Below are 24,538 nucleotides of genomic sequence, written 5' to 3' on the forward strand. Positions count from 1 at the left end.
ACTACGATTATATTATAGGAAATAACCATTTCCATTTCTTACTTCCCATTCATTAAAAAAAAAAATAATGCTTTAGATGCTTTTGAAGACGTCTCATAACAATCACAAAGGAACCAGGTCATTTCAAACCATAAAAAAAAGTGTTAGTCACTCAGTCGTGTCCAACTCTTTGCTATATTTATCCATGAAACTTTCTATACATCTTCCACTGCAGAAGCCTGCCTTTGCCTTAGTATCTCTTGTTTCTGGCATTTATTCTATGATTGATATCTTTAAGTTGTAAATTACTCTATTCTCTTGTTTTTGTTTGGTTGCTAAGTCATGTCCAACTCTGCGACCCCGTGGACTATAGCCTGCCAGTCTTCTCTGTCCATGGAATTTTCCAGGCAAGAATACTGGAATAAGTTGCCATTTCCTTCTTCAGGGAATCTTTGCAGTCTAGGGATCAAATAAATTTTTTCTAACATCACTGATCACTCAAGAAATACCCACGTTAACCTTCTAGCAAAACAGTTCCTGCCTATGCCCCAATTATGTGAGATTAGGTGATTCTAAGTAAACATGAAGAAAAAATTGTAACATTTTTTGCTCCCATATTGTTCTCCCAGCTCCAGAAATTCAGATTAAATGGCTTTTGCAAAGCACTTCCACCTATTATAATAAACTGATGTCAATGAAAACCAACATTCATTTTTGAGTAAAAATTATAACATTGTTTTTGAAGCTGAAAATAAGAGAATAAACTAAACAGCAAATTCATGTATCAAGACAATTCTTTATCACCATCAAAATTCATTTAACTAGAAGTTCTCAAATTATTTATTTTCAATTCAAGTAAAGACAATAAAGCCACTGCAGTCATTTCCTCATCTGTGTCAACTGACTCATCTTTCAGTTCCAGTTCCCCCTAAATTCCTGTCTATAGCTTTAACAGCTTTCTCCTTGTACCTCATGGGCACTGCACCATTAGCACAGATTTTTCTCATTTTGAAAGTGAAAGTGTTAGTTGCTCAGTTGTGTCCAACTCTTTGCAACCCCATGGACTATACTGTCCTTAGAAATCTCCAGGTAAGAATACTCCTCAGATCAAAATCCTATTCCCTGACAGTTTTCAGATTGTCTGCATTTAAAATGTCTGGAATCTGAAGGGCATAGACTCAGCAGTAACGAATCTGTCTGCCACTGCAGGAGTCTCTGTTCCATCCCTGGGTCAGGAAGATCCCCTGGAGAAGGAAATGGCATCTCACTCCAGTATTCTTGCCTGGAGAATTCCATGGACAGAGGAGGCTGGCAGGCTGCAGTTCATGGAGTTGCAAAGAGTCAGACATGACTTAGCGACTAAACAACAGCAAGCAGCCTTGGTACAGTGCCCAATCCTGCTCCAGGGTCTACTTGATGAATACCTCCCAGGAACAGTGCTCATGGCCCTGTCACCTCCGTGATGCTATTCTGCACCTCAGTCCACTCCAGCTCACTGCTGTATCGATGCAAATACCTTTCAGTTAATTTACAAGCATCTCTTTTTCAATATCCTACTTTTGGGGGATCAAGATGATTTTGAAACCAGTGTAGTTTTTGCCAATAAGGTTGAGGCACAATGCCTAATTTTTCCTTTTTATTGCTTTCTTGTTTGAGGACCTCTCATAGGATAGATGACTTTTTTTCTTGCCCTACCCTTTTTTCTTTGGTGCTTTAGGCATGGCAGCATCCCGCCAGCTTGGCACCTCCCTCCAGATCTCCAACTCCGCACGTGTGCATATCATCATTGGGCAGCATCAGGGAGCTCACAAGGTGACTCCGGTCCATGCCTTGCCAAAAATAGATAACAAGCAGGTCAGTCTTTTAAATTTACAGTATAATGGAAGAATAGGATTCGTAATGTCTTTACTGTGCATCTCAAAGGCATCATTTCAGTCTCTGAAATGGTTTACCTATGTGATTTATTCACTATTTTTTTTTCAGTGGAAAAGTGCTTTTTGAATGAAAATTTTTTCCTTCTTTGATTTTAGGCTGTGGATAAATATGTTGTTGCCGCTGAATAAGAAGCATATACACTAATATGAAACAATGTTTTTAGAATATCTGTGCACAATAAATGGAGTGGAAAATCCTAGTCTTTACATTTTATTATACTTGAGGTTAGGCCTGTAAATTGCTGTGTTTCTCCCACTCTTTTTCTAAGCTTGAAGTCTTTCTTAGTCACCACTGCTCACTAAGAAGCTGCTCTTTGTCTGCACTCCCACCATGCATTCTTGCTTTCTCTCCTTCTTTCCCCAAAACACTCACAAAACAACTACTTCTTTGTAGCATGTGCATTGCCTCTGAGCCAAATTTAGTAGAATTTTATAAATGCCCACAAAGCATGGGCGGGCTGGCAATCCAAATGTGATGGTCATGTTCTTCATTTTGTACGAGACTTCCAGAACTCGATACACAGAACTAATTTTTTTCTTTTGAGATATTGTACACAATATATGCAAAGAACAGTCCGTTTGCATGGGTTAGATTTCCATTCCCTCTGCTTACAGCTGAGTAACTTTATTCTTTGTCCTCACTTGTAAAATTGGGGAAATATAATTTCCCATAATCAAATCAGAATATATCTAAGTTATATAAACATTGTGTGTGACAATAAATGAGAGCTCCATTTTCACTTTTCCATTTAGCTTCCTTTCCTAACTGGCTATATATTTTTAAAATCTTTCCATGCTAGTCATCCAAGAGCTTCCCTGGTGGCTCAGATGGTAAAGAAACTGCCTGCAATACAGGAGACTTGGGTTTGATCCCTGGCTCAGGAAGACCCCCTGGAGAAGGAATGGCTGCCCACTCCAGTTTTCTTGGGCTTCCCTGGTGAATCAGCAGGTAAAGAATCTGCCTGCAATGCAGGAGATCTAGGTTTGATTCCTGCATTGGGAAGATTTCCTGGAGAAGGGAAAGGTTGCCCACTCCTGTACTCTTGCCTGAAGAATCCCATGGAGCCATTCATAATTACATGTAATGCTTCTGCAGTGATCAAAATAAGTCAGGAGCTGAACTGTAAACTCTTTCACAGAAAGTGTGTATATGTATGTTTGGGTCATTTGTATATTGTAAAATTCAGTGTGTAAATGGTGTTGAAAGGCATTAGAGGGATTTTTTTAAATTCATGTATGAAGTAATTTCTTAAGGAATAATAAAATAATAGCATGAAATATGGCTCAGGATATGGATCTTTTATCCCTGGCTGAGGCAAAGTTCAGTACCTCTTGTTAACTGTTTTGTGCTCCCATATCTGTCTGCTGCCCTCTGTTGCCCTCTATTCTTTCCTTAGAAATGTCCAAAGAAAATCTCTTCACCTTTTTTTCTCAACCCCAAGCCTCTTTTCCTCCTCCTTCATTTTATCCATTTTTTCTGATGCCAGTGTTTCAGGCAGTGTTTAGACAGATTTATCTTCATAGCTTTGCCCTGATACATAACACACAAATAATGATTTCTACTTTTTGGAAGATGGTACTAGGAAATCGTTTCTTTAGATTATTGTACTGAAAATAGTCATGCTTAAATTTCTGTGATGTTTTGCAAAAAAATAAATACATAAATTTCAACAGTTGCAACAAATAAAATACACAGTGTTTACACAGTAATACAGGAATGCTCTCCAAGAAAAATTAAAGAAGTCAAAATTATTACAGTATATAGAAGAAAACTATTTTTGATTTTGGCAAATATTTAAAATTATATATAGCTCATCTAAGCCAAAAACCTGAAATAAGTCCCAACTGGTCTCTTTTCCCTACCCTGGAAGTACAATTGATAGACAAACCTTGTTATATTTTTCCTTTTAAATCTGCTCACTCCACAGATGTTTATTGTGCCTGATTCTGTCCTAAATACTGGAGAAAGAAACATGGATAAATAGACAAAAATTGATGTCGTCGTAAAGCTTACATGCTGGTGTGTGCACCGGTGGAGGGGGGAGGGGGGAATGAAGAAATGGGACAATCAAATACGTACGTAAAATATACAATATGTCAGAAATGCTTGGAGAAAAAATTAGTCTTGGGGAAAGAGCACAGGGAGTGCCAGAAGGAAGAGGAGTGGCTCACCACTCAAAGAGCCAGATGGGGATTAGAGTCTAGGGATGAACAATGACCTGGGAGTCCCTGGGCTTCTGGTGGTGACTGATGTAAATGGGGATAAAGCGCATAATGAGATTGTTACTGATGGTGTCAACAGAGATAATGGCGGTGACGCTAGCAGTGCTGGGAGAGGGCAAGCCAGTGGGGGCGGGAGGTGGGGGACTTCCTGCAAGGAGAAAAGCTAAGGCCTCTAATTCATTCTTACCAGTAGTGGTGATGGGGACAGGGAATGGCACCCCTGAGAGCCTGCAAAATTCCTAGACCCTCTCTGGACTCTTGCCAATGCAGTTTCTTCCTCAAATCTCTCCCTTCCTTTCCATCTCCCCTTTTATAGCCCTTTTCCAGTTCACACCGATAACAGCTCTGCCAGGGCTTTAGTTTTGCTTCCAAGAGTTCATTTTTCACACAATCAGATAAACTACCTGAAAAACAAATCCGGTCATGTAATTTTCACTCCAAATCTTTCTTGGTCAAAAATCATGAGCACATAAGCTATCCTCTTGTTCCCGGATCGTATTTTCGGTTTAGATCGTATTTTCGGTTCAAATCATACAAAGCTGCTCTTAGTTACTGGCCCAGAGCATTCTTTCATCCTACATATTCTTTTCTTGCCACTCCTTCGAGATGAAATGCCCTTTTTCCTTTCTTAACCTGACAAAATCTTTCTCAACTTTCAAGACACAGCTTTAGTGTTCTTACCTTCAACATGCTTTTCAAGAAGCCCAGATAAAGTGCTGTGTCTCAGAAGTACCATTCTACCCCAAGCACACCTTTTGTGTGGCATCTAAAGTATCCTGGATTGTTAGATCCACAAGGACAAGAACCATGAATTATTCATCTGATGCTCTCAGAGGACAGCAAGGTGTCTGTTGATTAAGCAAATAAAAGTCAATAGGCTACATTGAAACTCTGCTTTGCTAATCCTGTTTTGTGACCTAGAATACAGTCTCCAGGTTGCCACTGATATGGTGAGAAATTAGTTTGAAATACACATTTTTATTATTTTCTTTTCAGTTCTTTAGTTCATCAGTACCATCTAAGCTGCTTCAAAGAGAAGTAGGATTGTTACAAAGGAATGACAAAAAGAAAAAAAAATAATAAGCAAGTAAAGATTCTTGCTGAGTTTTTTAACTTCCAAACCAGTCTTTGAAGAATCAAACAAAAAACTGAGAAAAGTTGGGCACAGAGTTGGGGATCACACTGATGAAAGGGAAGTACAGAAAGGAGTGTCAACCTAGGTTATGGGCAGACTTGAGAGTGGTTTATCTTAGGGAAGAACAAGAGTTGGAGAAGAGGGTTCTGATATGTGATGACTCAGTATAGAGAATCGGGGTCAGCCTCTGGGATTACCAAGGATTTTAAGGGGAGAGCACATGAACCACTATTTTTTTCCTGTTATATAAAAACAAAAATGAAAAAGCAAACAAACAAAATCTTTAGTTTTAGAATTCTAAATGTACAATAAAATAATCTAGACTCTTAGTTCTGATACAGGATTTTATTTTACGACCTTACCAGTATCTCTCTCTGAAATCTCAGCAAATCATAACCTACAGAGCAAGGAAGAACCAGAGAGAAACTTGTACAGTTCAGTTCAGTCACTCAGTCGTGTCTGACTCTTTGCAGCCCCGTGAATCACAGAATACCAGGCCTTCCTGTCCATCACCAACTCCGGGAGTTCACTCAGATTCACGTCCATCGAGTCCGTGATGCCATCCAGACATCTCATCCTCTGTCGTCCCCTTCTCCTCCTGCCCCCAGTCCCTCCCAGCATCAGTCTTTTCCAATGAGTCAACTCTTTGCATGAGGTGGCCAAAGTATTGGAGTTTCAGCTTTAGCATGAGTCCTTCCAATGAACACCCAGGACTGATTTCCTTTAGGATGGACTGGTTGGATCTCCTTGCAGTCCAAGAGACTCTAAAGAGTCTTCTGAACATCACAGTTCAAAAGCATCAATTCTTCAGCACTCAGCTTTCTTTATAGTCCAGCTCTCAAATACATACATGACTACTGGAAAAACCATAGCTTTCACTAGGCAGACCTTTGTTGACAAAGTAATATCTCTGCTTTTTAATATGCTGTCTAGGTTGGTCATAACTTTTCTTCCAAGGAGCAAGCGTCTTTTAATTTCATGGATGCAGTCACCATCTGCAGTGATTTTGGAGCCCCCAGAAATGAAGTTTCACACTGTTTCCATTGTTTTCCCCATTTATTTGCATTGAAGTAATGGGACCAGATGCCATGATCTTAGTTTTCTGAATGTTGAGTTTTAAGCCAACTTTTTTACTCTCCTCTTTACTTTCATCAAGAGACTGTTTAGTTCTTTGCTTTCTGCCATAAGGGTGGTGTTATCTGCATATCTGTGGTTATTGATATTTCTCCTGGCAATCTTGATTGCAGCTTGTGCTTCACCCAGCCCAGCATTTTGCATGATGTACTCTGCATATATGTTAAATAAGCAGGGTGACAATATATAGCCTTGTCATATTCCTTTCCTGATTTGGAACTAGTCTGTTTTTCCATGTCCAGTTCTAACTCTTGCTTCTTGACCTGCATACAGATTTCTCAGCAGGCAGATCAGGTGGTCTAGTATTCCCATCTCTTGAAGAATTTTCCAGTTTGCTGTCATCCACACAGTCAAAGTTTTTGCCATAGTCAATAAAGCAGAAATAGATGTTTTTCTGGAACTTTCTTGCTTTTTTGATGATCAAACAGATGTTGCAAATTTGACCTCTGGTTCCTCTGCCTTTTCTCAATCCAGCTTGAACATCTGGAAGTTCATGGTTCACATACTGTTGAAGCCTGGCTTGGAGGATTTTGAGAATTACTTTGCTAGCATGTGAAATGAGTGCAATTGTGCAGTAGTTTGAACATTCTTTGGCATTGCCTTTCTTTGGGAATCTTGTAAGGGATCTACAAGCTTGTTTTTTAAAGAAGAACTTATTTTTCAGATTAAATTTTATAGAAAATCTTGATTTACAGCCAGACAGAATTAAGACTTCCTTGATGAAGGGAGGGAGCCCAAAGCCCCAGTGTCCTGAGGCAGCCCCATCCTAACTCTGAAATTTAGGGCTCTAAAGACTGTGACTTGAACACTACCAATCTAGGGCAACTTCTGTATTTTGTGGGTGAGGAGACTGGGTTATGACAAAGGTAAATGACTTGTGCTAGGGGAAAGGAAATCTGGAATAATGACATCTAGGGAGAAGGCAGTGGCACCCCACTCCAGTACTCTTGCCTGGAAAATGCCACGGGTGGCGGAGCCTGGTAGGCTGCAGTCCATGCGGTCCCTGAGTCGGACACGGCTGAGCGACTTCACTTTCACTTTTCACTTTCATGCACTGGAGAAGGAAATGGCAGCTCACTCCAGTACTCTTGCCTGGAGAATCCCAGGGATGAGGGAGCCTGGTTGACTTCCATCTATGGGACTGCATGGAGTCGGACACTACTGAAGCGACTTAGCAGTAGCAGGGCTACATCCTAGAGTGTTTACTGACAGCCCAGTTATTGAGTCATCTTTACCTTTGTATACATCTCAAAAGCATCCTCTCTAATTGAGAAGTAAATATGCATAGATATCTTCACTTGAGGAATTTCTGAGAGGCTCAGATCAATAAATGTGAGAAGAGAGTTTATTTTTTCACTAGATACACATTATACAGCATATCAATATCTGTCCTGCAGCCTCTCTACAAGTTTTAAAAAATCAAATTGCTCCACTGTTATTGAGCTAAGGCCATACACTACATTACTATTAAAGAAACATTTATGAACCAAATGATTGCACAATTAGTGCAATTAAATTTATGATATTTAACAGATTTATGCCATACGTTAAGTATTAAAACAGCTTACACTTGACTTTTTAAATGTAAACTAGAACACTCTTAGCCCCTTGTAAGAACTCAGTTGAACATTACATCATAAATATGTAACAAACATTAAAAGATGTTGGTTAAAGAGCCATGGCTCAAAATCTGATCCTCCTCCTTTTCCACTGTGTTATACTTTCATCCTTCATAGATCACAGATCAACATGAGACAATGGTAAATAAAGAACTTGGATATTTTTATTGAAGGCTAAATCTCACAATACCACTTTTTGAACGTACTTAGGAAGTAATTCTCTTTGATAATTTTTTTTACTGTTCTCTTTCTTTTAAATTCTATCGTAGAATATAAACACTTATTAAGTAATTTTATAGAAATCAAAGAAATTTATGAGGCAGCTCACTTTTTAGAATGACAAATGTAAGAGCAGAATTCATTTTAAAAACATAATGGAAGTTTCCAAATATATCCACAAATATAAAGAATTATTAAAGTTTTTCCTGGTAATGTTAATCTTATCTAAGTGAACACTGAAATGTCAAAATTCCCTCCCAGTCACTCTGAGAGTTTAAAATTAATCTTAATGTGACCTAGGCACCAAATGCTTGTCCCACATAAAATTACAGGAACAAATTTTTGCTGGACACCTTGGCAAAGCTCTTTCTTTTCCCTAAATAGCTTTTCTGAGGATAGAATGCAGTTACCTTAATAAGAACTGTCACTTAATAAATTTTCCTCAGGGTATGGGGAAGGATTCTGTGGTTTGGCAGAAAGGTATGGATTCAGTAGTGGAAAAACCTAATATTTATAAACTTAAAAATCATGATAACTACTATTTTAAAACACTGATAAAAGGGCACCTCAGAGTATAATTTGCTATATAGTTAACTCTATAACAGCATGGCTGTGACTATTTTTAACCCCAACATTTACCAAACTATATCTCAATGCATTTATCCTAGATCTACATACTAAATGATAGTTTACTGTATGTTTAACTTGTTTTATGTATTTAGTTCAATGTACCAATAAATAAATTAGCAGTTTATGAATTCGTCATATACACTTAAAATTGCATGTCACACAAAATATGTAACAACAAAAAAAATCTCTTCTGAGTTTTGATCCCAGGAAGACAATAAACATACTTTTCCTATTCTTTCCTAAGTATTACTAAGCAACCCTTAATATTATTCATAAAACAAACATAGATAGCCTCTGGAAGATAGAAAAAGACAGAATGGCTAGAAGTTTTGGGACCCAAAGAAGAGATAATGATACTTCCCTAGGTTTTCTTTTCCTCATATATCTCAGACTGAGAGTTTCAGAGACTGACAATCCAAAAGCACAAGCAGGTACAAACAAACAAACAAAAAAATTCCTAACAAAGGTATGCTTTCTCTCTAGCCAAAGAGCATCCAGGAAAACAGAAATCTTTTTTTTTTTTTTTTTTACAATAACCCCTCTATTTCAGGAAACTACCACAGAAAAAAAATAATCCTTGTACAACTACAGAAGCCAAATTAGACATTACAAAAATTAGACATTAAAAGTCAAATTAGCCAAAACAAAACAAAGCAAAAATTATCAGAGACAAAGTTTTTATATGATGATAATAGGATAGTTCCACAAAAGATACATAGCAATCTTAAATGTGTATGTACCAAGCAAAATATATAAAGCAAAAATTAATAGAATTGTGGAAATAAATTATATATGGAGATTTCAACTTGTCTCAAAAATTGAAAGAATAATGAGAAAATCATCCAAGATGTAGAAGAACTAAACAGACAATCAAGCAACAGAATATGATTGACATTTATAGAACAGTTGACAAAAAAAAGGGGGGGGGATTCCCTAGTGACTCAGATGGTAAAAAAATCTGACTGCAATGCAGAAGACCTGGGTTTGACCCCTGGGTTGGGAAGAACTCCTGGAGAAGGGAATGGCTACCCACTCCAGCATTCTTGCCTGGAGAATTCCATGAACAGAGGAGCCTGGCAGGCTATAGTCCATAGAGTCACAAAGAATCAGATATGACTGAGCAACTAACATTTTCATTTTTGACCCAAAAAAATAGAATTCACAGTCTTTTACAGTACCGCAGAACAAATACCAAGTTAGATCATATCTATAGCTATAAGATAACCATCAATAAACCTTAAAGAATTAAAATCACAGAATATTGTTTAATAACCACAATGGAATCAAATTAGAAACCAATAACAGAAAGAGAATAGAATCTGAAAAATCTTGGAAACTAACAACATATTTTAAAAAACAAACAAAAAACATGGTTTAAAGAGAAAGCCTCAAAAAAAACCATACACTGCACTAGTGAAAATTAAAATACAGCACCTAAACATTTGTAGGATACAGCTAAAGCAGTCATGAGAGGGGAATTTATAGTACTAAATATATACATCATGAAAGATTTTTAAAGGTCTTCATCTATGCTTTCACCTCAAGAACCTAAAAAAAAAACTAAACCCTAAGCAAGAAAAAGGAAGGAAATAATAAAGACATAATCAGAAATCAATGAAAATGAAAACAAAAAAACAAAAGAAACAATTCAATGAGACAAAAATTTGTTTCTTTGAAAAACAGTAAAACTGAAACTCCAGCAATACTACCAAAATAAAAGAGGGAAGACATAAATTGAAGATACTGGGACTGGAGAAGACAATATCACACAGACCCTTCACACATCAGAAGAATAATCATGGGATGATAGGAATAATTCCACAGATTAAATTTGACAACATAAATGAAATGGGCCATTTTCTCAAAATTAAACTACCATAAATCAAATGTGAAATGCATCGTTTTGATAGCTCCATAACTATTAAAAATTAAATTCATAATTATAAACACTCTGAAAAGAGAACTCTCCAGGGCTAAATGGTTACACTGGAGAATTCTACCAAATATTCAAATTAAAACCAATTCTACACAATTTCTTCCAGAAAGTAGAAGAGATAGGAATGATTTTTATTCATTCATGAAGCTAATATTACCTTGACACCAAAATCAGACAAAGATGGTACAAAAAGGAAAACTGCAAATCAATATCCCTCATTAAAATGGCAACAAGAATTCTTAGCAAATTCGATTATTCAATATATAAAAAGGATAATACGGCATGACCAGGTGAGACTTATTTCATCAACAACAGTGGATTATTTGAAAATCTAGTAATATAATTCCTCTTGTTAACAGGATAAAAAGAAAAATTATATGATCATATCAATTCAAAATAAGCATTTGACAAAATCCAATACCCATTCATAATGAAATCTCTGAGAAACAGAAATAAAGAACTTAGTTAATTGATAAAAGAGAAATTCTAAAAAATAAAGCTAACATTGTACTTGATGAAAGACTGAATATTTTCCATCTCAGATCAGGAAACATCAAGCATGTTTTCTCTTATCTCTCTTATGCAACATGCTGCTGGAAGTCCTACAAAGTGCAAAGGCCGAGCCGAAGGAAAATAAAGAAAGAAAAAAGAAAAAGAAGACAAAAGGGAGCCTATCAAAAGGGAAGAAATAAAATTGGATGAATCTAAAAAATTATACTGAGTGAAAAAACTGAATCTGAAATGTGTATAAATGTGGTTCCATTTATGTATCATTCCTGAAATGGCAAAATTACAGAAATGGAAAAGGGATTGCTGATTGCCGGTAGTTAAGCCCTGGTAGCTCGGATGGTTAAGTATCCTCCTGCAATGCAGGAGACCTGGGTTCAGTCTCTGGGTTGGGAAGATCCTCTGAGGATGGGAATGGCAACCCATTCCAGTATTCTTGCCTGCAGAATCCCATGGACAGAGGATCCTGGTGGCACACAGCCCATGAGGTCACAAACAGCTGGACATGACTGAGCTACTAAGCACATCCACAAGAAGGTAGTGGGGGTGGGAGGGAAGTGGGGATGGTTATGAAAGGGCAACATGAAGGGCAACATGAACGTCAATGTTTTGGTGTCAGTTCTTTCGATGCCAATGTTCAGATTGTGATATTGAACCACAGTTTTGCAAGGGGTTATCCCTAGGAGAAAAGGGAAGATATATGGGTTTCTATATTATTTCATACATGTGAATCTACAATCATCCCGTAATAAACAGCTAAATTTTAAAAGATGGGAACAAAAAAAGCCTCTTCTCATATAGAGCTGTCATCTAGTTTTGAACGTAGGAGAGAAACATAATTTAAAAAAAAAAAAGAGAAGAAAAAGTTTTTGAGAGATATGCTGAGTTGTATTACACAGAATATTCATAACAAAGAACTAGAGGAAGGAGGAAAATATGTCAGCTGTATTATTTGAGTTTTTATAGAGGAGGGAATGGCCTGGAGTTTGAGAATTGAGTGCACTGTTCACAGGTGAAGATGGTCTGTGAAGATGGGAAGATGAAGAAGAGTAACACTAAGAAATTAAGTGATTAACTGAGAGGACTGCCTCTTAAAATTACACTGGTACAGGCAAGCAAACAGAACAAGCAAACAGCCACATAATAGAAACCTTGCGCTTCAATCTTATCAAAGGAATGGAGTATGAGGAAAACATTTTCAGTTTTGAAAATTCAAGTCTCCTTGGTGGATGTGATACTCTTGTCTTATATAAAATGGTTGAGAATCTAAATTACTTAATGATTTACAGTTGAGAAAACTTTCTTCAGATGAAAAACAACCCTGACATAACTCCTGGGCTCTAATTATCAGTGGTTTCTCCCGACATTTATTCTTGGAAAATTCTTAGATCTGGCTCACCAAAAGCAGCCCTGAGAACAAGATTTCTAACACCTTGATTGAGGAAGTGCTTTTAGGAAACCCCCAAGGGAGTGATGGAAGCAAGAGAGAGAAGGGAAAGAAACCAGGGTGTTTGCAAAAGAAGCCAAGATCCCGTGAAGGGCAGTCTCAGCCTGATTCTGGAGGGGATCTCCGAGTATATCCTAACCAGAGATGAGGAAACTGAAATTTTACATCTCCACACCAGTCAATCAAGATCATGAAAAAATAAATGAGTAAAATACATGTTAGTTGTTGCTGAAGAGACAATAGGAGAGACTTCACTAATATAAAGTTAATTTTGTAAAACTGAGGATGACTTTGAGAGAGAGAATAGGCCATATTATGTGCAGTTTCTGAAACAAGAACCTATTTGGTATGATGGAGGAATCACTATACAGAGTGACTGAGAGGAAAGGGCAGAATGATACCAGCTGAGTTCAGAAAGATAATTGTGATGTGGTTTCGGAGAGTGAAGGTACAGAAGTTGAACAGATAACACCTTGTAAGCCATAGTAAGGGGCTTATCCGGTTGCTCAGATGGTAAAGAATCTGCCTTACAATGTGGGATATTTGGGTTCAATCCTTGGGTCAAAAAGATCCTCTGGAGAAGGAAATAGCTACCCACTCCAGTATTCTTGCCTGGAGAGTTCCATGGACAGAGGAGCCTGGCAGGCTACAGTCCATAGAGTTCCAAAGAGTTGGACATGACTGAGTGACTAACACTTTTTTTTCAAGCCAAAGTAAAGTTTTTTATTTTCACTCTAAGATGGAAACAATTTGCCTTTTTTTTTTTTTAAGCTAAAGAGTAGCATGGTGTTTTCTAAAGAATGTCACTTGCTGTTTCATTGAAATTTTGACTGATGGTTGTCAGAGAAGGAAACATGCAACCATGAACCAGTTATGAAGCTAAAGAAAAAATTCAGTCATAAAAGGATAGCTGTTGTTGTTTAGTTGAAAAGTCCCATCCTACTCTTTTTGTGACCCCATGGATTGCAGCCTTCCAGGCTCCTCTGTCCATGGGATTTCCCAGGCAAGAATACTGAAGTGGGTTGCCATTTCCTTCTCCAGGGGATCTTTCCAACCCAGAGATCAACCCGTGTCTCCTGAATTGACAGGCAGATTCTTTACAACTGTACCACCAGGGAAGCCCTAAAATGATAGTACTTTTTACCAAAGTGATATTGGTAGAGGTAAAGAAAAATTATGGAATTCTAGGTATTTGTTTTGAGTGTAGTCAGCAGCATTTGCAGATGTGGTATGTAAGAGAAAGAGAGGAGGCAGGGATGAGCCCAAGGTCTCCCAACTGAGCCACTGGAAAAATGAGGGTGTTTACTGAGATAAGAAATGTCAAGAACAGGATTTACAGGGGAGGGAGAGTGCAAGAGGGCAGAGGGCAGAAGACAAGTTATTCATTACATGGCTTTACATAGAATAATTAGATGAGAATAGTTCTTTAGATAGTTCTTGATGAGTACAAAATAAATAAATTGACTTCATTGTACTCTTTTCCTATTTGATTTTTATACCTTTATTCTGTCCTTTTCATCTGTCTTCTCATGTTTTCTTTCTCTATGTCTCCCTTTCTATCTCTCTCTCCCTTCCTCTCTCCTCTCACTTCCTTTCTTCCTTCCCTCTTTTCCTCCCTCTTTCTCTTCTCTATCCACACAACTTTCCTCCATTTTCAGACACTATTCTGGTCATGATTGTGGAGGCCAGAGGGTCAGGATAGCATTCAGATAGAGCATTACTATTGGGAAAATATTCTGGGACATTCCCCTCAATATCAAAAACATGAATAGAAGCATTGTTGGTGAGCTTTCATTCATCATTTTTTTAAACTCAATTTCCTTGCTTTTGTTAAGTGGAAAGAATTCCAAAGACAATCATCTCTATACCTGTTTTTATATACCACCTGATTTGTTTGGAAGACCAAGTTGTCCAAATTATAAAGTAAGGTAGGAGGGAGTTATTTATAGAAATACACAAAAGGTTTCAAATTTAGTCCTTCTGAACTTTTTCACTTATCTTACCCATAATTATGAATAATGAACATTAATGCATTCTATTATTAGTATGGAAATGATAACTAAGAGTATTTTTTCCTATATACATTTTCATATTTTTTACTTTTTAAACCTTTTTTGGAAACTGTTAATTTGCTATGTTATATTCTTACACTTATACTGCTCCCTAAAGTTAAAAATGTAAAAAAAAAAAAAAAAACAACCAGCAAACATAGCTAAAAATAATGGGTCTCATGGAAACACATAAAAGTGGAGTCTTTTAAAATCTTTTTTTAAAAATATGAGATGCAGAATATAAGTCTTGTTTGGTCTAACTTGACTACGATAGGTTAAAGGCAATGTTGGCTCTCTTCCAAGCTGTCCACCCCTAGCCTTTGAGCCTTTCGGGTATCCAGTAGGTCAGACTTATGACTCCTAATGAGTAATGCAGTGGTACTCAAGCTGTTGCAGATGGGATGGGAATAGCAAAAACCACGCCTCTCTAATTACACGTATCAGCCCTCTTGCATTGGGATGCCTTCTAACATTTTAGGATGGGGGGAGCCAGCCAAATAATCGCATGGAAAATACAGATCTGCAGGAGCTGCCAAAGTTATCCCAGGTTCTAGCTGCTAGAAAGTCTTAGCACTATTCTGATGTCAGTGTTGACATCCTGCCTACATCCTGTGGATGTCAAAGCCAAGGTCAAGACCAGGAAAGTGCACAAGCTGTCAACCTAGCATAAGAAAACAGGTAAGCACATCCTGAGCAGGATAGGGAAGTCTCCATAATTGGCAGAAATTTGGGGTGGAAACTATAGGTCATGACATTAGTGGAAATCTATGAGATCACTCCCTCCTTAATGCTCCCACAAGAAAGCAAAAAAATCAGTACTTGATGAAAGGTCAGCAGTTTATGGACTGACTTCCTCTCAACTATACCTTTCAAAAGCCTTTCTTTTTTTGGACTTTGCAACCTTTTTATTTTTAAAAACAGCTCTTTATTGGAATGTACTTAAAGAACAATGAACCTATGTGCTAGTTAAGAATTAGGCAATCACACAGTCTTCAGCAGTTGCAAATGATGGGGTTGTTTTATAATAAACTAATGGAAGAAAGAAATTAAAACCGGATCCTATCACAACTCCTTACAAAAGATTGTGTGAATGAAAAACACAGCATTAAACTATGTGAAATAGTATACTAATATACTAAGTGAAATAGTTACTACTAACACTCTGAAATGGTTAAAATGGGCAACTATAGAGTCACAATTTATAGTAAGGTACTAAGATTCTTAGTGGGTTAAATTAAGTATACAGATATTACACATATTACCTGATAATAATACTGATGATCATTAAATTCTTCTATTCTCCCAGACCTGAGGTTAAGCACTATTAAATACATTACATACTTAATTCACAAAAGAAGTCTCTCAACTAGATTTTTATGAATGGTTGCTTAGAGAAGACAGTCATCCAGGATGTCATCCAGGTGCATTAAGGAGTCAAAATAAGACTTGTCTGACTAGAAAATTTTACTCTTAACACTAACATTTTGAGAACATGGCAAAAAACTTGTTATTCAGTTCCTAAGTTGTGTCTGAAGTTGTGTCCGACTCTTTGTGACCCCATGGTCACATGCTTCTATGTCCTTCTCTGTCCTCCACTATCTCTCGGAGTTTGCTCAAATTCATGTCTATTCAGTCAGTGATGCTATCTAACCATCTCATCTTCTGCCATCCCCTTCTTGTCCTGCCCTCAATCTTTGCCAGCATCAGGGTCTTTTCCAAAGAGTCAGCTCTTTGCATCAGGTGGCCAAAGTATTGCAGCTTTAGCATCAGTCCTTCCAATGAATATTAAAAGTTGATTTTCTTTAGGATTGACTGGTTTAATCTCCTTGCAGTCCAGGTGACTCTCAAGAGTCTTTTCAAACATCACAGTTTGAAAGCAATTCTTTGGCTCTCAGCCTTCTTTATGTTCCAGTTCTCACATCCATACATGACTACTGGAAAAACCATAGCTTTGACTATATGGGCCTTCGTTGGCAAAGTGCTATCTCTACTGCCTAACATGCTGTCTAGGTTTGTCATAGCCTTTCTACCAAGGAGCAAGTGTCTTTTAATTTCATGGCTGCAGTTACTGTCTCTGGTGATTTTGGAGCCCAAGAAAATAAAATCTGCCACTGCTTCCATTTTTTCCCCTTCTATTTGCCATGAAATGATGGGACTGGATGCCATGATCTTCGTTTTTTAATATTGAGTTTTAAGCCAGACTTCCCTGGTGGCTCAGACGGTAAAGAGTCTGCCTCAAATGTGGGAGACCCAGATTCGATTCCTGGATCAGGAAGATCCCCTGGAGAAGGAAATGCAACCCACTCCAGTATTCTTGCCTGGGAAATTCCATGGACAGAGAAGCCTGGCAGGCTACAGTCCATGGGATTGCAGAGTCCGACATGACTGAGTGACTAACACACCAGTTTTAAGCCAGGCAGTAAGCTGAGAAAGGCTAATTGGTAAGGATTGCTTTGGTTTCTAATTTGCATTATAATTTAATCTTGTCTAAGGCTCCTTCCCATAAATTCCTGAGTTACTTTAGAAAAGCTTGATACAAATTGCAATATATGAGGGAGGAGATGTTTTCTCTGCTACTTCACAAATAAATATGCAATCAAAATAACAAATGGATTATAGCATGTATCTTCTTCACAGGATGAAAAAGCAGATTCATTTTCAAATAGAATAATAAAACATACTTCTGTTGGATCAGAACTGGAAAATATGTTAGTAAGGTCAGATTTACCTGATTACTGATTATGGATGAAGCAATTCCAAAACTAATTTAAATATGTTATAGAGTGAGTGAATGCATTAATATGGTTGGAGTCACACTGCACATGAAGTTGAGAAAGACAAAGGAAAAAAACACTCTGTGATGGGAACGAATTGGAATTGTGCATTCCTGTGCAAACTCCTGATTTCTAAAATATGAATCTGTGCACAGATATGGATGCATGTCAGTATATGTATATATGACCATGTATGTGTGTGTGTTTGTGTTTTTTCATAGCCCTGTCTGTTGAAAGAGCCAAGAAATAAGCATAGCACAATAAAAAGAACCATACAGTGACAAGACATTATATCTCTTATTATTATTCACTTAACCCTGCATTTCTTATAAAAATGACTGCAGGATTGGAGCAATTGAGAAGAAAGATGATCCTGTAGCATTAGCTATACAAAACAGTAAGAAGAGATCAAAACAATTATGTGGTTCTGTCACAAGAATATGGGAGCTTAAATGGGCTCCCACTAGCAAATCTGGGTTACTTTGAGCATCAAAATAATTATGAACAAGAATAAATTATAAATTTAAAAGAGAGAGTTAGATAAATAAGTGGGAGGAGGAAGAAGATCTTTTCTTACAGTAACATACCAAAATAATGGTTTACTAGTAAGGCTGAATATGTACTACCCTTCAGAGAATCTACTAATTGTATAGAAAGTGTAGTAACCACAGGCTGGAAAAATTAGATGACTCTTTGCCTTGACCCACTGATCAAAACTGTCATCAAAATGAGGGATGAACACACATCAATGTGCCTTCAGATGTGACTCCCTGAACAAGACACAATATCGCTTTGGTATCTTTCCAGTCATTTATGCATAATCTGAATCTAATTATGAGCGATACATCATGCAAATCCCCAAATCAAGAACAGCGCTGAAAAAAAGTGGGAGAGAGAGAGTGCTTCAAAATGCTGATATGAAAAAGAAAGAGTATGAAAATGTTTCAGATTAAGAAGACTAACTCATCAAAACTAAATGAAAAGCTTATTGTAGATGACTTTATATAGGAAGACAAGCAATTTTATAATGAAAATTTTGTATCAATTAACAAAATTGGAATATTTAGGGTAGATTAGATAAAAGTATTCTATCAATGTTAAATTTACTAGAATTGGTAACTGTGAGAAAATATTCATATTTTTGCCCATATCTTTGGACACGGTCAGCATCATGCTTAGAAAGATAGAATGCTTTGCTATTTGGGCATAAATAATATTGGAGAATAACAATTTAAATTGGTACTCAATATTTTTGTATGGTTTAATTTGTATTTTCTATTTTAAAATGAAACTAAAACTTTCAAACTATTTTGTGTTTAACAAATGAGTAATTACCAATGAGCTTAATATTTGAGTGATGAATGAAACAATTATTGGTCTTCATTTATTGAGGAATAATTTTTCTGACAAAGCTTTATGGTATCATGAATTTAGCATCCTTTCCTCTCATTTGACTTTCATGCCTAAGTAACCCCTCAAAAATCATATTTTTGTGTACAAAAAGATTCATCAGCATTTTCTCAGATATATTAATTCCTTGATGGTCAAAATGTTCTCTTCTGTGACACCTACTGTTCTCTCATACAACTTTGTCCAAAATTTACATGATTCAAACATACATGCTCTTCATTCATTTTGTTTATTTACTCTTAGAAATTAGTGGGTTTTTTCCTTGTGGGTCTATTCAAACTCCATCATACCTTTACTGGTTAATAGTCTGGCACTGAATCTCAGCAGCTGTCCAGCATTTTATTAATAGTTTCATACAATCTTGATGTTGCCAGTTTTACTTTTCATCAGTTTGCTCTATACTGTATTGTACTCTTGCAAGAATTCAACATTTCACAAAACACTGACCATAAAAACACAAGGAGGGAGGGAAATTTGAATTCAGACTAATTTTATGAGTGCTCAGTTCACTAAAGAATTATATTGTCTTGTGATTATTTTGCTTCTTCATTTACCTTATAACCATGTAAACATGGAAAATGAACATTGGAAAATTAGAACCACTTGTATATGTTTCCTGGCATATACTTCTACTCCAAGCTATTCTCCTAAAGATTTTGAACCTTGTCCAGAATGTCTTGCTCCAACAATTAGAGCATAGCTCATGTAAGACTCTACCACACTGAATCCCAAACTGGATGAAAACCAATCCTACCTACTTTGCACAGGGACCTTGAGCTGAAAGGGCTGCAGTAGGCTAGGGAAACCCTGGTTTTGTTCCAGTCTCATGCAAGAGGACAGAATAAAGTACTCTTGAAAACAAAGAACAAATGAACATCAAATTGCCAACTTAAATATCAGTGTATGTCATCTCCAAAAGAAAAACCTGTGGGCGCATAGATGTTCTCTGTTATGATCCATTCATTGATCCAGTCAAAGAATATTTAGTAAAGATCTTCCATGTATGAAACACGGCTGTATTCTACAAGTCAGAGGTGGTAAAGAGGGAGTGCATGAAATGAAAAGAGAGTGAGGAAGAAATATTATTTACCTGATGCTCTACCTTCATAACACTAAGGAATTCTTATACTCCTGAACAGTGATTTACAGTGGAAAAAAATTATTCTGAAAATAAGATTGAAATGAATGCTTTCTAATATTACAAGTTGAATTGTTTTAGCATGCCTCAAATCTGAAATCAGTTTTTATTTAACTGATTAGCAGTTAAGAGGTCTTCCTTGGTGGCTTAGCAGTAACAAATCTGCCTGCAACGCAGGAGACCTGGGTTTGATCCCTGGGTCATGAAGATTCCCTGGAGAAGGGTATGGCAACCCGCTCCAGTATTCTTGCCTCAAGAATCCCACGAACAGAGGAGCCTTGGAGGCTACAGTCCATAGGATCGCACAGAGTAGGACACAACTGAAGCAACTACGCAGCAACAGCAGCAAAGAAGACTGTATTGTTCTCTAGAGGAGGAAAACACTGACCCAACACACTAGGATAAACATTTAATAAATAAATAAATTGCATGGGCCCAAGATGATCTAAGATGCATGTGGTTATGAAATCATACTTCCATTTGTACGCCTCTGTTCTACAAATGTGGCATAAGGAAACATTTATACAAAACTTCACATGCAGTTTAATGTATTACATTCTTTTAGCAGCTAGAATATAATAGTCCAAAAATCAATTCCCACAGGTCACGTGAAGAATTTAGTGGTTTCAAAACAAGCAAAACTACATCCTACAGAGAGTACTACAGCCACTAGAAAATGTTTGATTCTAAGTTTTGAGGCTTACTTATCACAACAAAAACTTAGTTGGTTTTATCTACTCTTATAAACTTCAGATCTTTGTAGAATCTACAAGTTGAAAACTATGCTTATAATGCTAGGGCTTCTTTTCAATTTTCAATGGATTGTTTCTCACTGTTATAGTATTTATAGTTGGATTATATAACAGGATCATGCTTCCTCAATTATTTTGTTAAAAAGTACCTAAATAATTTAATGAGATTATCAGTTGGGCACTTTGCAAATGTACTTAACATTATTCTAATCAGTCATTTGTTAACTGTATGTGCACAGCATTGTTATAGGACTAGAGGATTACTGACATGAAAAGAATACATTGGTCTCTGTATTGGAAGGTCACAGTCTAAGGTGGAGACTAAGTCAAATATGAGAAAGTTTATTGATTGTGACCAAAGCAGAATGTTCCTTGCAGAAATCAATAAGGAAAAGAAAAAGAAAAAAAATGCAATTATATCCACAAAAAATTACTTGCAAAATAGCCAAATATTTAATATAAATATAAAATATCAAGATTCCCTGAGCTTGATTTGTCTCTTTACTAGACAAAGGTGGGAGTCATCCCTGCTGGTCCAGGTATATGTTGTGTGACCTTAGTGCCAGCTTGGAGATTTCCCTCAGGGAAGAGGTGGAAGGCAATGCCAGACAGAATCAGGCAGTTAGTAGCACCCTCTGTCAAGTGTTCCTCCTCTCCCTTCTTGTGTCTTCCTCTCTTTTGACAATCAAGAACTTAGGATGAATTAGAACCTCTGAAGGAAATTACTGCAATGAGTCTCCCACCAGCAAACTCCCTGGCAAATGTCCCTGACTCTGGATGAGAGGCTCTTTGTGAGAGATGTCTCCTTCTTTCCTGCTGGCCAGGGAGCTTGCTGTCTGCACGCTAGAATTTATATTTGAGCTGAAGCTTGACTTGGCTCTCCGCTGAACTCAAAAAGCTGAACAATAATAATAGCTAACATATATTGAGCACTTACAAAGTGCAGATCCAGTACTAATTATTCCCAAAACGTAGCCCTACAAAACAAATGAGCCCTCCCCAACCTTCAACTCATGACTGAAAAATACCCTAAGACTAGACAACTACCATTTAGAAAAAAACTCAGATAATCTAGTATCTGACTTGTTTATGGGATTCATTATTGATTGATCACAGTATTATTTAATAATACATTGCTTAGGCTTTAATAAAAGAAATTTGATTTCTCTAACATACACTGCCATCAGCTGATGACAGAGATTTAACCAGAACCAAAATAGTTTGCTCTGTAAGACTCACTGTGTCTCATCTGAAAGAAAAAGCATCATATGATTGAAAAGCACTCAGTTTGGAATTCAATTGCTGATTCAATTCAACTTATGTTTCCAGTGCCAGCACCCTCTTTTACTAAATTGTGATAGCAATCAAGTCATAAACTCATATGTAAAATGATTGATAATATGAGACGGTTATCTATTTTTCAGGATGACAATACATATAAAAAGTTTTTTTAGGTTTTGTATATATATTAATTGGGCTTCCCTGGTGGCTTTCGATCTTATGATGGATTTAGAAATGACAGAGGAACCAGAGATCAAATTGCCAACATCCACTGGATCATTGAAAAAGCAAGAGAGTTCCAGAAAAACATCTACTTCTGCTTTATTGACTACACCAAAGCCTTTGACTGTGTGTATCACAACAAACTGTGGAAAATTCTTCAAGAGATGGGAATACCAGACCACCTGATCTGACTCCTGAGAAATCTGAATGCAGGTCAAGAAGCAACAGTTAGAACTGGACATGGAACAGACTGGTCCCAAATCAGGAAAGGTGTACGTCAAGTCTGTATATTGTCACCCTGTTTATTTAGCTTATATGCAGAATACATCATGAGACATGTTGGACTGGATGAAGCACAAGTTGGAATCAAGATTATCGAGAGAAATATCAATAACCTCAGATATGCAGATGACACCACCCTTATGGCAGAAAGTGAAGAGGAACTAAAAAGCCTCTTGAAGAAAGTGAAAGAGGAGAGTGAAAAAGTTGGCTTAAAGCTCAACATTCAGAAAACGAAGATCATGGCATCTGGTCCCATCACTTCATGGGAAATAGATGGGGAAACAGTGGAAACAGTGACAGACTTTATTTTAGGGGGCTCCAAAATCACTGTGGATGATGACTGCAGCCATAAAATTAAAAGACACTTGCTTCTTGGAAGAAAAGTTATGACCAACCTAGATAGCATATTCAAAAGCAGAGATATTTCTTTGCCAACAAAGGTCCGTCTAGTGAAAGCTATGGTTTTTCCAGTAGTCATGTATGGATGTGAGAGTTGAACTATAAAGAAAGCTGAGCACCAAAAAAACCAATGTTTTTTTTTCTTTTTAAGTTTATATTTTATTTTTTTCTCTCTCTTTTTAAAAATTTTTATTTTTACTTTATTTTACTTTACAATACTGTATTGGTTTTGCCATACATTGACATGAATCCACCACAGGTGTACATGGGTTCCCAAACATGAACCCCCCTCCCACCTCCCTCCCCATAACATCTCTTTGGGTCATCCCCGTGCACCAGCCCCAAGCATCCTGTATCCTGCATCGGACATAGACTGGCGATTCGTTTCTTACATAGTAGTATACATGTTTCAATGCCATTCTCCCAAATCATCCCACCCTCTCCCTCTCCCTCTGAGTCCAAAAGTCCGCTCTACACATCTGTGTCTCCTGGAGAAGACTCTTGAGAGTCCCTTGGACATCAAAGAGATCCAACCAGTCCATCCTAAAGGAAATCAGTCCTGAATATTCATTGGAATGACTGTTGCTGAAGCTGAAACTCCAATAGTTTGGCCACCTGATGTGAAGAGCTAACTCATTTGAAAAGAGGCTGATGCTGGGAAAGATAGAAGGCAGGAGGAGAAGGGGACGATAGAAGATGAGATGGTTGGATGGCATCACTGACTCAATGGACATGAGTTTGAGCGAACTCCGGGAGTTGGTGATGGACGAGTAGGCCTGGCGTGCTGCAGTCCATGGGATTGCAAAGAGTTGGACATGACTGAGTGACTGAACTGAACTGAAATGGTCACTCAGAGGGTAAAGAATCTGTCTGCAATCCAGGAGACCTGGGTTCCTGCAATCCAGGAGACCTGGATTCCTGTGATGCAGGAGACCTGGGTTCAATCCCTGGGTTGGGAAGATCGCCTGGTGGAGGGCTTGACAACCCACTCCAGTATTCTTGCCTAGAGAATCCCCAAGGGAAGAGGAACCTGGCAGACTACAGCCAATGGGGTCACAAAGAGTCAGAAATGACTGAGTATCTTTCACACACATACATATTGATTAGATTTTGGTTTATGCTATAGTAATATATATATACTTTTAGAATCAAAAACTCTTTCTCATCTTGATATCTTCCTTTAACACTCAGCACTATGCCTTATCCTAAATAAGAATTCAGTTAACATTTGTATTGTTTAGATTCAACATTTTCATATGAAATTACACAATATTTACTAAAAACTTTTAAACATAAACTGTTAGCATTTTCTGCAAAACATCTTATGAGCAGATTATTTTATATCAGTGTTTCTGAATTATATTGAAATTCCTATAAAGTGATCTCTAAGTGTTAAAACTAACAGATATGTATATATCCTCATAATAGTTGTAGAGATAGCTCTTACTGTTAAAAGATTATCAGGA

The 24,538-nt window shown here is 37.2% G+C and overlaps 1 pseudogene; it reads right to left on the reverse strand.

Moving 5' to 3' along the window:
* Positions 1–796: 796 nt before the first annotated feature.
* On the reverse strand, positions 797–4,872 carry LOC120879390 (annotated as a pseudogene).
* Positions 4,873–24,538: the final 19,666 nt, after the last annotated feature.

The sequence above is a fragment of the Oryx dammah genome, unplaced genomic scaffold (genome assembly GCF_014754425.2).
Source record: "Oryx dammah isolate SB20612 unplaced genomic scaffold, SCBI_Odam_1.1 HiC_scaffold_20, whole genome shotgun sequence".
NCBI lineage: Eukaryota > Metazoa > Chordata > Mammalia > Artiodactyla > Bovidae > Oryx > Oryx dammah.